The sequence below is a fragment of the Triticum dicoccoides genome, chromosome 4A (genome assembly GCF_002162155.2).
Source record: "Triticum dicoccoides isolate Atlit2015 ecotype Zavitan chromosome 4A, WEW_v2.0, whole genome shotgun sequence".
NCBI lineage: Eukaryota > Viridiplantae > Streptophyta > Magnoliopsida > Poales > Poaceae > Triticum > Triticum dicoccoides.
Genome location: NC_041386.1, coordinates 45,449,909 through 45,464,392, shown reverse-complemented (window position 1 = coordinate 45,464,392; position 14,484 = coordinate 45,449,909).

Sequence of the window (14,484 nt, the reverse complement as noted above, 5' to 3'; positions counted from 1 at the left end):
CCGGGACTCTTCTGGCCCAACTCTTTTACTCTGGGGGCTTCTTTTGGTCCAAAGAAAATCATCAAAAATTGGCACGTCCATTGGACTCCGTATGGTATTCCTTTTCTGTAAAACTAAAAAACAAGGAAAAAACTGGCACTGCCACTGGGCTCTAGGTTAATAGGTTAGTCCCAAAAAATCATATAAAATAGCATATAAATGCATATAAAACATCCTAGATGGATAATATAATAGCATGGAACAATCAAAAATTATAGATATGTTGGATACGTATCAAGCATCCCCAAGCTTAATTCCTTCTCGTCCTCGAGTAGGTAAATGATAAAAACAGAATTTTTGATGTGGAATGCTACCTAACATAATTTTCAATGTAATTTTCTTTATTTTGGCATGAATATTTAGATCCGAAAGATTCAAGACAAAAGTTTAATATTGACATAAAATAATAATACTTCAAGCATACTAACCAAACAATTATGTCTTCTCAAAATAATATAGCCAAAGAAAGCTCATCCTTACAAAATCATATAGTTTGGCCATGCTTCATTTTCGTCACACAAAATGCTCCCATCATGCACAACCCTGATGACAAGCAAAGAAATTGTTTCATACTTTAGTATTCTCAAACTTTTTCAATTTTCATGCAATACATGAGCGCGAGCCATGTACATAGCACTATGGGTGGAATAGAATATGATTATGGAGGTTGTGTGGAGAAGACAAAAAAAGGATAAAGTCTCACATTGACGCAGCTAATCAACGGGCTATGGAGATGCCCATCAATTGATGTCAATGTGAGGAGTAGGGATTGCCATGCAACAGATGCACTAGAGCTATAAATGTGTGAAAGCTCAACAAAAGAAACTAAGTGGGTGTGCATCCAACTTTCTTGCTCATGAAGACTTAGGGCATTTGAGGAAGCCCATTGTTGGAATATAAAAGGCAAGTTCTATAATGAAAATTCCCACTAGTATATGAATGTGACAGAATAAGACACTCTCTATCATGAAGACCATGGTGCTACTTTGAAGCACAAGTGTGGTAAAAGGATAGTAGCATTGCCCCTTCTCTCTTTTTCTCTCATTTTTTTGTTTTTTGTTTTTTGGGCCTTCTCTTCTTTTTTTGGCCTTTCTCTTTTTTTATTTCCTCACACGGGAAAATGCTCTAATAATGATGGTCATCACACTTCTATTTATTTACAACTCAAGGATAACAACTCGATACTTAGAACAAAATATGACTCTATATGAATGCCTCCGGCGGTGTACCGGGATGTGCAATGAATCAAGAGTGACATGTATGAAAATATTATGAATTGTGGATTTGCCACAAATATGATGTCAACTACATGATCATGCAAAGCAATATGACAATGATGAAGCGTGTCATAATAAACGAGACGGTGGAAAGTTGCATGGCAACATATCTCAGAATGGCTATGGAAATGCCATAATAGGTAGGTATGGTGGCTGTTTTGACGAAGATATAAGGAGGCTTATGTGTGATAGAGCGTATCATATCACGGGGTTTGGATGCACTGGCGAAGTTTGCACCGACTCTCAAGGTGAGAAAGGGCAATGCAAGGTACCGAAGAGGCTAGCAATGATGGAAGGGTGAGAGTGCGTATAATCCATGGACTCAACATTAGTCATAAAGAACTCACATACTTATTGCAAAAATCTACAAGTCATCAAAACCAAACACTACACGCATGCTCCTAGGGTGATAGATTGGTAGGAAAAGACCATCGCTCGTCCCCAACCACCACTCATAAGGAAGGCAATCGAAGAACACCTCATGCTTCAAATTTGGCACACAACGGTTACCATAGGCGCATGCTACGGGACTTGCAAACCTCAACACAAGTATTTCTCAATTTCACAATTACTCAACTAGCACGACTCTAATATCACCATCTTTATATCTCAAAACAATTATCAAGTATCAAACTTCTCATAGTATTCAATGCACTCTATATGAAAGTTTTTATTATATCCCTCTTGGATGCCCATCATATTAGGACTAAATTCATAACCAAAGCAAATTACCATGCTGTTCTAAAAGACTCTCAAAATAATATAAGTGAAGCATGAGAGTTCATTAATTTCTTCGAAATAAAACTACCATCGTGCTCTAAAAGATATAAGTGAAGCACTAGAGCAAACGACAAACTACTTCAAAAGATATAAGTGAAGATCAATGAGTAGTTGAATAATTATGTAACTATGTGAAGACTCTCTAACATTCAAGAATTTCAGATCTTGGGATATTATTCAAATAGCAAGCAAAACAAAATAAAATAAAACGACGCTCCCAGCAAGACACATATCATGTGGTGAATAAAAATATAGCTCCAAGTAAAGTTACCGATGAACGAAGACGAAAGAGGGGATGTCATCCGGGGCACCCCCAAGCTTAGGCTCTTGGTTGTCCTTGAATATTACCTTGAGGTGCCTTGGGCATCCCCAATATTAGGCTCTTTCCACTCCTTATTCCTTAGTCTATCGAATCTTTACCCAAAACTTGAGAACTTCACAACACAAAACTTAACAGAAAACTCGTAAGCTCCGTTAGTATAAGAAAATAAATCACCACTTTTGGTACTGTTGTGGACTCATTCTAAATTCATATTGGTGTAATATCTACTGTATTCCAACTTCTCTATGGTTCATACCCTCCGATACTACTCATAGATTTATCAAAATAAGCAAACAACACAAAGAAAACAGAATCTGTCAAAAACAGAATAGTCTGTAGCAATCTGGAGGTTTCGAATACTTCTGTCACTCCAAAAATTCTGAAAACTTAGGACGACCTAAATAATTTGTATATTGATCTACTGCAGTGGGAATTGGTATTTTATCGCTCTTTGGTAAAAAAATGAAAATTATTCTCGTGAACGCATACTTTCTGTTTTTATCAGCAAGATCAAACAATAATCACCCAAGAAGATCCTAAAGGTCTTACTTGGCACAAACACTAATTAATACATAAAAACACAATCATAACAGAAGCCAGATGAATTATTTATTACTAAACAGGAGCAACAAGCAAAGAACAAAAATAAATTTGGGTTGCCTCCCAACAAGTGTTATCATTTAACGCCCCTAGCTAGGCATGATGATTTCAATGATGCTCACATAAAGGATAAGAATTGAAACATAAAGAGAACATCATGAATAATATTACTAGAACATTTAAGTCTAACCCACTTCCTATGCATAGGGATTTTGTGAGCAAACAACTTGTAGGAACAAGAATCAACTTGCATAGGAAGGTAAAACAAGCAAATCTTCAAGATTTTCAACACAGAGAGGAAACTTGATATTATTGCAATTCCTACAAGCATATGTTCCCCCCTCATAATAATTACATGTAGGATCATAAGCAAATTCAACAATATAGATATCACAAAACATATTCTTAACACGATCCACATGTATGCAAAGTTGACACTCTTCCAAAATAGTGGGATTAACATTAACTAAAGTCATGACCTCTCCAAACCCACTTTCATAATTATCACAATAAGTTTCAACACCCTCCAAAATAGTGGGATCATTACTTCCTAAAGTTGACTCTCTTCCAAACCCACTTTCATCAATATAATCATCATAAATAGGAGGCATGCTATCATCAAAATAAATTTGCTCATCAAAACTTGGGGGACAAAAAATGTCATCTTCATGAAACATTGCATCCCTAAGCTTGTGGCTTTGCATATCATTAGCATCATGGATATTCAAAGAATTCATACTAACAACATTGCAATCATGCTCATCATCCAAAGATTTAGTGCCAAACATTTTAATACATTCTTCTTCTAACACTTGAGCACAATTTTCCTTTCCATCATTTTCATGAAATATATTAAAAATATGAAGCATATGAGGCAACCTCAATTCCATTTTTTGTAGTTTTCTTTTATAGACTAAACTAGTGATAAAACAAGAAACAAAAAATTCGATTGCAAGATCTAAAGATATACCTTCAAGCGCTAACCTCCCCGACAACGGCGCCAAAAAAGAGCTTGATGTCTACTACACAACCTTCTTCTTGTAGATGTTGTTGGGCCTCCAAGTGCAGAGGTTTGTAGGACAGTTGAGGGAGTCCTGGATTAGGGGGTCTCCGGACAGCCGGACTATATCCTTTGGCCGGACTGTTGGACTATGAAGATACAAGATTGAAGACTTCGTCCCGTGTTCGGATAGGACTCTCCTTGGCGTGGAAAGCAAGCTTGGCAATACGGATATGTAGATCTCCTCCCTTGTAACCGACTCTGTGTAACCCTAGCCCCCTCCTGTGTGTCTATATAAACCGGAGGGTTTAGTCCATAGGACAACAGACAATCATACCATAGGCTAGCTTCTAGGGTTTAGCCTCTCTGATCTCATGGTAGATCAACGCTTGTAATACTCATATCATCAAGATCAATCAAGCAGGGCATAGGGTATTACCTCGATCGAGAGGGCTCGAACCTGGGTAAACATCGTGTCCCCCGTCTCCTGTTACCATCTACCTTAGACGCACACTTCGGGACCCCCTACCCAAGATCTGCCGGTTTTGACACCGACATTGGTGCTTTCATTGGGAGTTCCACTGTGCCGTCACCGTAAGGCTTGATGGCTCCTTCGATCATCAGTAACGATGCGGTCCAGGGTGAGGTTTTCCTCCCCGGACAAATCTTCGTATTCGGTGGCCTCGCATTGCGGGCCAACTCGGTTGGCCACCTGGAGCAGATCGAGAGCTACGCCCCTGGCCATCAGGTCAGGTTCGGAAACTTAAACTACACTGCCAACATCCATGGAGACTTGATCTTCGACGGATTCGAGCCTATGTCAGGTGCGCCGCATGATCATGACGAGCATGATTTAGCTCTACCGTCGGACAGTGTTTGGGAGATCGCACCTGCAACTACTCCGGTCTTCAATCTGGAGCAATTTGCGCCATCTAAGGACAGGTGGATAGACCCCGCCATGGAGGCCGCACTCTCAGTGGCGATGGAGCCAGATACTGACTTCACCCCTTATGAGAGCCTGTTGCCGAACCACTGGATTCATCTTCGGCCATGGACTCTGAGCCGCCTGCGTCCATGCCTATCGAATCTAATTGGGCGCCGATCATGGAGTTCACCTCCGTGGATATCTTTCAGTACTCGCCTTTTGGCGATGTGCTAAACTCATTAAGGTATCTCTCCTTGACAGGAGAACCTTGGACGAACTATGTCTGGCTAGAATGGGATGTGGACGAGGAAGAAATTCGCTCCCCACCCACCACCCACTTAGTAGCCACTGTCAACGATTTAACCGACATGCTCGACTTCGACTCTGAAGACATCGACGGTATGGACGATGATGTAGGAGACGAACAGGAACCACCACCCATAGGGCGCTGGACCGCCACCTCATCATATGATATATACATGGTGGACACCCCCAAAGAAGGCAATGGCGACAAGACAGCGGAGGATGACCCCTCCAAGAAGCAACCCAAGAGCCAATGTCAGCGGCGCCGCTCTAAGTCCTGCCATAGCAAAAGTAGTGATACTGGCACAAGAGACAATAACACTCCGAATAGTGCCAAAGATGACAATAACCCCTTCCAACACGATTTAGAGCGGGAGGGTGAACAAGCTAGCCTCCAGAGCGGGCAGCAGATGGAGAATTGGAGGAGGACAGTTACATGCCTCTCTCCAAAGACGAGGTGAGCCTCGGCGACGAAGAATTTATCGTGACTGAGGATCCCGTCGAGCAGGAGCGCTTCAAGCATCGACTTATGGCCACAACAAATAGCTTGAAGAAAAAGCAACAACAACTTCAAGCTGAGCAAGCTCTGCTAGCAGACAGATGGACCAAAGTCCTTGCGGCCGAGGAATACGAACTTGAGCGCCCCTCCAAGAGTTACCCAAAGCGCAGGTTGCTACCCCACCTCGAGGAGGAAGCATTGAAACCTACATCACTAGTGTACGATGCGGCTGACCGGCCACCTCGTGGCTGAGCCAGAGAGGCGTTTCAGCCTGAAGATCAGTCTGCACCCCGCCGCCACTCAAACAAACACACCAAGGCCCGGGGCAACACACGGGACCTGCGAGACGTATTGGACAGCAGGGCAAAACATGCAAGGTCGATATACGGGTCACGGGGGCGCGCCCCAACGCGGGACGATGACCGTCGCGCCGGATACACTAAAAGTAAATCCGGCCGGGCCGAATACAACAGACAAGACTCATATGAACTGCATCGTAATATAGCCCGGCACAGAGGCACCGCACACCCCCTATGCTTCACTGATGAAGTTATGGATCACCAATTCCCGGAGGGTTTTAAACCCGTAAATATCGAATCGTATGATGGTACAACAGATCCCGCTGTATGGATTGAGGATTTCCTCCTCCACATCCACATGGCTCGCGGTGATGATCTGCAAGCCATCAAGTACCTCCCACTAAAACTCAAAGGACCAACTCGGCATTGGCTGAATAGCTTGTCAGCAGACTCCGTTGGCAGTTGGGAGGATTTGGAAGACGCATTCCTTGACAACTTCCAGGGCCCTTATGTGCGACCACCGGATGCTGATGACTTGAGCCATATAACTCAGCAGCCAGGGGAATCGTCCATGCAATTCTGAACACGGTTCCTAACTAAGAAAAACCAAATTGTCGACTGTCTAGATGCAGAGGCCTTAGCCGCATTCAAGCATAACATCCATGACGAGTGGCTCGCCCGGCACCTCAGCCAGGAGAAGCCGAAGTCTATGGCAGCCCTCACGACACTCATGACCCGCTTTTGCGCGGGCGAGGATAGCTGGCTGGCTCACAGCAACAACACATCAAGGAATCCGGGCACTTCGGATACCAAAGATGCCAATGGCAGACCACATCGTAACTGACAAAAGCGCCGCAACAATGGCGATAACACCGATGATATGGCAGTAAATGCCGAATTCAGAGGCTCTAGATCCGGTCAGCGGAAAAAGCCATTCAAAAGAAGTACTCCAGGCCCGTCCAGTTTGGATCACATACTTGATCGCTCGTGTCAAATCCACGGCACCCCCGATAAGCCAGCCAATCACACCAACAGAGAATGCTGGGTGTTCAAGTAGGCCGGCAAGTTGAACGCCGAAAACAAGGACAAGGAGTTGCATAGTGATGACGAGGAGGAGCCCCACCCGCCGAACACGGGAGGACAGAAGAGGTTCCCCCCACAAGTGAAGATGGTGAACATGATATACTCAACCCACATTCCGAAGAGGGAACAGAAGCGTGCACTAAGGGACGTCTATGTGATGGAGCCCGTCGCCCCAAAGTTCAACCCATGGTCCGCTTGTCTGATCACCTTTGACCGCAGGGACCACCCCACTAGCATCCGTCATGGCGGATCCGCCGCACTGGTCCTAGACCCCATCATCGACGGATTTCACCTCACTCGAGTCCTTATGGACGGCCGCGGCAGCCTGAACCTGCTCTATCAGGATACAGTGTGCAAAATGGGTATAGATCCCTTGAGGATCAAACCCACCAAAACTACCTTTAAGGGCGTCATCCCAGGTGTAGAGGCCCATTGTACGGGCTCAATCACACTGGAAGTGGTCTTCGAATCTCCGGACAACTTCTGAAGCGAGGAGTTAATCTTCGATATCGTCCCGTTTCGCAGTGGCTATCACGCACTGCTCGGGCGAACCGCATTTGCAAAATTCAATGCAGTACCGCATTACGCATACCTCAAGCTCAAGATGCCAGGACCTAGGGGGATCATAACAGTCAATGGAAACACAGAACGCTCGCTCCGCATGGAAGAGCACACTGCGGCCCTCGCAGCAGAAGCACAAAGCAGCCTTTTAAGGCAACGTCGATACAGCCCCCGGACACCGTCAAGCGAGTCCGGAGTAAAGTGCAACATGATCGCCTGTCACGTTCAGAGATCGCCTAGCAATTCGGCCCCCATCCCAGTCCTAGTCAAGCGACAAAATCTGTGCCACGTGTACATAATTACACACTGAAAATACCATGGGCATAGGCGGGGGCACGGCCAGGGCACATCCCGCAATGCGGCTTAACCGCCCTAGGGGCTGCATACCTTTATCATTTTTTCTCTTTCAGGACCTTACTCTCTGGAAGCCCTTTCTGGCAGTATGATTTCCGGACACATTACGGGAAGGAACAACCAAGGCAAGAAGCTAAGACGTACAAGGGAACCCCCAGGTGGTCTCTAATAACAATCGATATACCCCGCTTTTTACTATTCATACGCAGCTTGCCCTTGGATAGGACATGTCAAATAGTCCTATTTTTTGCTTATTGCACTACTTGTATCAGTATGCTTCGACGTATTAGTTAAATAACAATGCATACCATTAGTCTATTATTGCATTATCCATCCTTTTTTTCCTTATATGTTCATTTACAACAACTTGCACCCGTACATTCTGGTATGGTCAGTACGCCAGGGGCTTTCGTTTACCCCATAGTACGGCATGAGAAGTCCGAACACTTTTGACAGTGCGGCACCCCGAACTTATAGCATTATATGCATCAGCTCCGAATCATGTCTTTGGTCAATAGTTGGGTTTTCCCGGCTCCCATGTTTTGGTAGCTTACGTTCCGGCTAAGGTAGCGCTGGGAGAACTACTGCGATTGTGTCCCGATTCTTCCGGACGAGCACCTCAGTAGAGAAAGCCGAAAACTGACTGTCATGATAAGGCGAGAGCTGGTCGCTGTTCGAGAGGTCTCAAGTCCTTAAAGACTTTTTCTGCTTTGGGCGAGGAGTCGGCCTTGCCCGACTTAGGCGTATATAGCGCCCCAAATTCGGCCTTCCGTATACTAGGGGCTTCGCCAAAATTTAAACTTGTAGACTTCTATGGCTAAGTGACAGTGATAAAGCCTTATAGTACGATTGCCTGGTTCGTTGTGCTGAACACCTTCCTCGAAGGACCCAAAATTGGGATAAAGAGTGATCAGGTTTATCCCGAACACCCCAGTACTAGTTACATGGGGGGAGAAGCCGACGACTGGCCAACACTCAGATTTTAAAACCGGCCGCGCAAAAGGTAATATTTTAAATTCAAAAAGCGTTGCATAGCGCAAATGAACTCGTTTCACATTACAGGATCACATGAGCATGTTCATTCAAAAATTACATCTCTGGCACATTCCTCCACCACAAGGCGGGAACCCTTCAGGACACTGTCATAATAAATTTCGGGGCAGCGATGCTCCTTGCCCTCCGGCGGCCCCTCCTTCACCAGCTTCACGGCGTCCAGCTTCGCCCAGTGCACCTTCGCCCGGGCAAAAGCCCTACGCGCACCCTCAATGCAGACGAACTGCTTTATGACTTCAAGCCGTGGGCAGGCATCCACAAGCCGCCTCACCAGACCAAAGTAGCTGCTAGGCAGGGGATCGCCAGGCCACATCCGGACTATAAGACCCTTCATGGCCTGTTCGGCCGCCTTGTGAAGCTCGACCAATTGCTTCAGTTGGTCGCTCACGGGCATTGGGTGTTCGGTCCCAGTATACTGAGACTAGAACAACTTTTCCGTCGAGCTCCCCTCCTCAGCTCGATAAAACTCCGCGGCATCCAGTACACTGTGGGGAAGATCTGCGAACGCTCCTGGAGAGCTCCGAACTCGGGTAAGTAAAAGGAAAGTTTCCTTCACATGCTTGCTTTGCATAATGAATGCCTTACCCTCTGCTGTCTTCTTCACCGCATCCATCTCCTGGAGGGCCTTGTGGGCTTCAGCCTTGGTGCTCCGTGCGCTTTCGAGCGCCATCGCAATCTCGTACTCTCGCATCTTAGAGTCAAGCTCCAATGACTCGTGTTTTTTGGCAAGAGCCTCGAGCTCTTGCTGCACCTCGCCTACCCGGGCTTCTTGCTTTTCCCGCTCAATGCGCTCCTTGGTCGCTTTGTCTTCGGCCTCGGACAACGCCTTCTTCAGGGTCACCACCTCGGTCGTGGCCCCTGGAAAATTCATGATGATCCTATTACTTTACAACCGAACTTCTTTTTAATGTATAGACAAGGTATTGCTTACCTTTGCTCTCCACGAGCTGCCTCTTGGTAAGGCCGAGCTCGTCCTTGGACCGCTCCAGGTCCTGCTTCAGTGCAGAGACCTCCGCAGTACGTGTGGCAGCGGCTAGCAGTGAAGCCTGCACATGCACATAGACATATTCTGATTATACTCCTGAGTCATTATTTGATCCTCTATTCGGCCTTTCTTCACGAACGCCAAACAGAGCATCAGGGGCTACTGTCTATGCGGTAATATTTTCTTATATTTTGATTTCTTACCTCAAAGCCTATTAGGAGGCTGGCACAAGCTTCAGTTAGTCCGTTTTTGGCAGACTGAACTTTCTTGATCACCGCACTCATGATAGTGCGGTGCTCTTCGTCGATGGAAGCGCTGCGAAGCGCTTCCAGCAAGTTGTCCGATGCCTCTAGATGGACAGAGGCCACCGGCATAGGTGGCTTGCCCCCCTTAATGGGGGATCGCCTGCCGGAGTCCGGAACCACCGAAGGTTCTGGCGCAGTGTTCGGCTGGGGGCCGAACTTGGAGCCCGTGGGAGTCTTGCTCCCTTTGCACCTAGGGTCCGGAAGGTCGCCTCAAGGCGCCCCCAGGACTACCTCCCCTTGGCTCGGTGCCTTTTGAGACAACACCTCGATGTTGTCCGTAGGGCAAGGGGTGGAGGCGGTCGTAAGTGAATCGCTATTCATATCCGACGAGTCCAAAGAACCGTCCGACGAAGATACGTCGAGACGGGCTCGGGACGGACTGCATAATCATATTCGACGCAAGGAGAAGCAGTGCAATAAAACATACCATGAATTACTATGGTATCCGGATACTTACGACTTCGCCAGGGGCTTGTCCCTAGGTAACCACTCGTTGTCGCTGGAGGCGGCCGTCGTGGAGCAGTCCGGAAGGAGGGTCCTTCCCTCCTTGGACCCTTCGGCCTCCCCGGTTGGGGCGGCTTTCCTTTTCTTATCTCCCCCGGCTGGGGGGGAGAACTTTTCTCTTCCTCCTCCTCGTTTTCATGGGAGGAGTGCGCTTCGGAGTTATCGGACGATGAGTCCGATATAACCTCGCGCCGGAGACCCTTTCGGGTCCCCGTGGCCTTCTTCTGGGCCTTCTTCACCGGCACCTCGTAAGGCGCCAGAAGCAGCATCTCCGTTAGGAGAGCATCTATAGGATCTTCAGGCAGGGGGGCTGGGCAATCGAGCTACTCCGGTGTCTCTACCCAGTCCTGTTAATGGCATGGAAGCTTAGATCCCGCACATGATTAAATTGAGGCAAATAAATATCCTGTGAGATATAAAAACTTACTGGATTGGCATGGCGCTTTGCGCTGAGTCCGCGGTCCTCGGTAAGGGGAGGAGGTACCTCGGCGCCCTTGAACAACACCTTCCAGACGTCCTTATGCGTCGTGTCGAAGAGCTCTCGCAACGTCTGGTGCTTGGCCGGCTCGAACTCCCACAAATTGAATGCCCGTCGTTGACACGAGAGGATCCGGCGGAAGAGCATGACCTGGACCACGTTAACGAGCTTGATTTTCTTGCTCATCATGTTCCTGATGCATGTCTAGAGTCCGGTCAGCTCTACCGGGGAACCCCAGGACAGGCCCTTCTCTCTCTCCAGGAAGTGAGCCGCGTGGGGATTCCGGATCGAAATTCGGGGGCCGCCACCCAGTTGGTGTCGCGCGGCTCGGTGATGTAGAACCACCCCGATTGCCACCCCTTTATGGTCTCCACATAGGAGCCTTCGAGCCAGGTGACATTAGGCATTTTGCCCACCATGGCGCCTCCACACTCTGCTTGCTGGTAGACCACCACCTTCGGTTTAACATTGAAGGTCTTCAGCCATAGGACAAAGTGGGGCCTGATGCGGAGGAAGGCCTCGCACATGACGATAAATGCCGAGATGTTGAGGATGAAATTGGGGGCCAGATCATGAAAATCCAGCCCGTAGTAGAACATGAGCCCGCGGACAAACGGGTGAAGGGGAAATCCCAGTCTGCGGACAATGTGGGAAGGAAAACTACCCTCTCATGGGGTTCGGGCGTTGGGATGATCTGCCCCGCAGCTGGCAGCTGGTGCGCGATATCCGCGGCTAGATATCCGGCTTCCTGTAGCTTTGTGATGTTCTCCTCCGTACCATCCACTTGCCTCCCACTCCGGACATGCTTGGAGTGGTTTGAGGAGAAAGACGCGAACTTGGGCGCTGGAGCTTGAGTGTGCGAGAATGGATAAGCAATGAGGAAGAAGGCGTGGGCAAAAGGGTGAATCTTTGTCCCTTTATAAGGGCAGAAGAGGCGATGCGCATCCCCACTTACCTGGTAAAATCGCTTATTCCCCGAACCCGTAATTGATGGCATGGTTGGGTAACCCATACCCGTATTGATGAGAATCCCATGATAAGGGGACACGATCTCTACTTCGATAAGACGTGTCAAGAAAACCGCGTCGCGATATGTGCAGTGCTGGTTGAGAAAAACGGTTCGAATAATGACCAGGCCATGGCATGATGTCATGTTGCAAAACATGTCAGCAGATTAGATTTGTGGAAATATTATTTTCTCTACGGTGGTATGTGGAACTTGTTTTGCAGAGCCGGACACTATCTTTGTGTTCAAAATCTTCCATGGAGTATTCGGAGGAAGAGCCCGCCTTGCAATGTCGAAGACAAATCTGCGCGCTGGACTCATCGTCATTGAAGCCTGGTTCAGGGGCTACTGAGGGAGTCCTAGATTAGGGGGTCTCCAAACAGCCGGACTATATCATTTGGCCGGACTGTTGGACTATGAAGATACAAGATTGAAGACTTCGTCCCGTGCCCGGATAGGACTCTCCTTGGCGTGGAAATCAAGCTTGGCAATACGGATATGTAGATCTCCTCCCTTGTAACCGACTCTATGTAACCCTAGCCCCCTCCGGTGTCTATATAAACCGAAGGGTTTAGTCCGTAGGACAACAGACAATCATACCATAGGCTAGCTTCTAGGGTTTAGCCTCTATGATCTCGTGGTAGATTAACTCTTGTAATAATCATATCATCAAGATCAACCAAGCAGGACGTAGGGTATTACCTCCATCGAGAGGGCCCGAACCTGGGTAAACATCGTGTCCCCCGTCTTCTGTTACCATCCGCCTTAGACGCACAGTTTGGGACCCCCTACCCGAGATCCACAGGTTTTGACACCGACAACAGTAGCAAATTTCCCTCAAGTGGATGACCTAAGGTTTATCAATCCGTCGGAGGCGTAGGATGAAGATGGTCTCTCTCAAACAACCCTGCAACCAAATAGCAAATAGTCTCTTGTGTCCCCAACACACCCAATACAATGGTAAATTATATAGGTGCACTAGTTCGATGAAGAGATGGTGATACAAGTGCAATATGGATGGTAGGTATAGGTTTTTGTAACCTGAAAATATAAAAACAGCAAGGTAACTAATGATAAAAGTGAACAAAAACGGTATTGCAATGCTAGGAAACAAGGCCTAGGTTCATACTTTCACTAGTGCATGTTCTCTCAACAATAATAACATAGTTGGATCATATAACTATCCCTCAACATGCAACAAAGAGTCACTCCAAAGTCACTAATAGCGGAGAACAAACAAAGAAATTATTGTAGGGTATGAAACCACCTCAAAGTTATCCTTTCTGATCGATCTATTCAAGAGTCCGTAGTAAAATAACACAAAGCTATTCTTTCCGTTTGATCTATCCTGGAGTTCGTACTAGAATAACACCTTAAGACACAAATCAACCAAAACCCTAATGTCACCTAGATACTCCAATGTCACCTCAAGTATCTATGGGTATGATTATACGATATGCATCACACAATCTCAGATTCATCTATTCAACCAACACAAAGAACTTCAAAGAGTGCCCCAAAGTTTCTACCGGAGAGTCAAGACGAACGTGTGCCAACCCCTATGCATAAGTTCATGAGGTCACGAAACTCGCAAGTTGATCACCAAAACATACATCAGGTGGATCACGTGAATATCCCATTGTCACCACAGATAAGCACATGCAAGGCATACATTAAGTGTTCTCAAATCCTTAAAGACTCAATCCGATAAGATAACTTCAAAGGGAAAACTCAATCCATTACAAGAGAGTAGAGCGGGAGAAACATCATAAGGTCCAACTATAATAGCAAAGCTCGCGATACATCAAGATCGTGCCGAATCAAGAACACGAGAGAGAGAGAGAGATCAAACACATAGCTACTGGTACATACCCTCAGCCCCGAGGGTGAACTACTCCCTCCTCATCATGGAGAGCGTTGGGATGATGAAGATGGCCACCGGAGAGGGATTACCCCCTCCAGCAAGGTGCCGGAACGGGTCTAGATTGATTTTTGGTGGCTACGAGGCTTGTGACGATAGAACTCCCGATCTAGGTTATTTTCTGGAGGTTTTAGTATTTATAAGAATTTTTGGCGTCGGGAACAAGTCAGGGAGGTGACCGAGTCGTCCA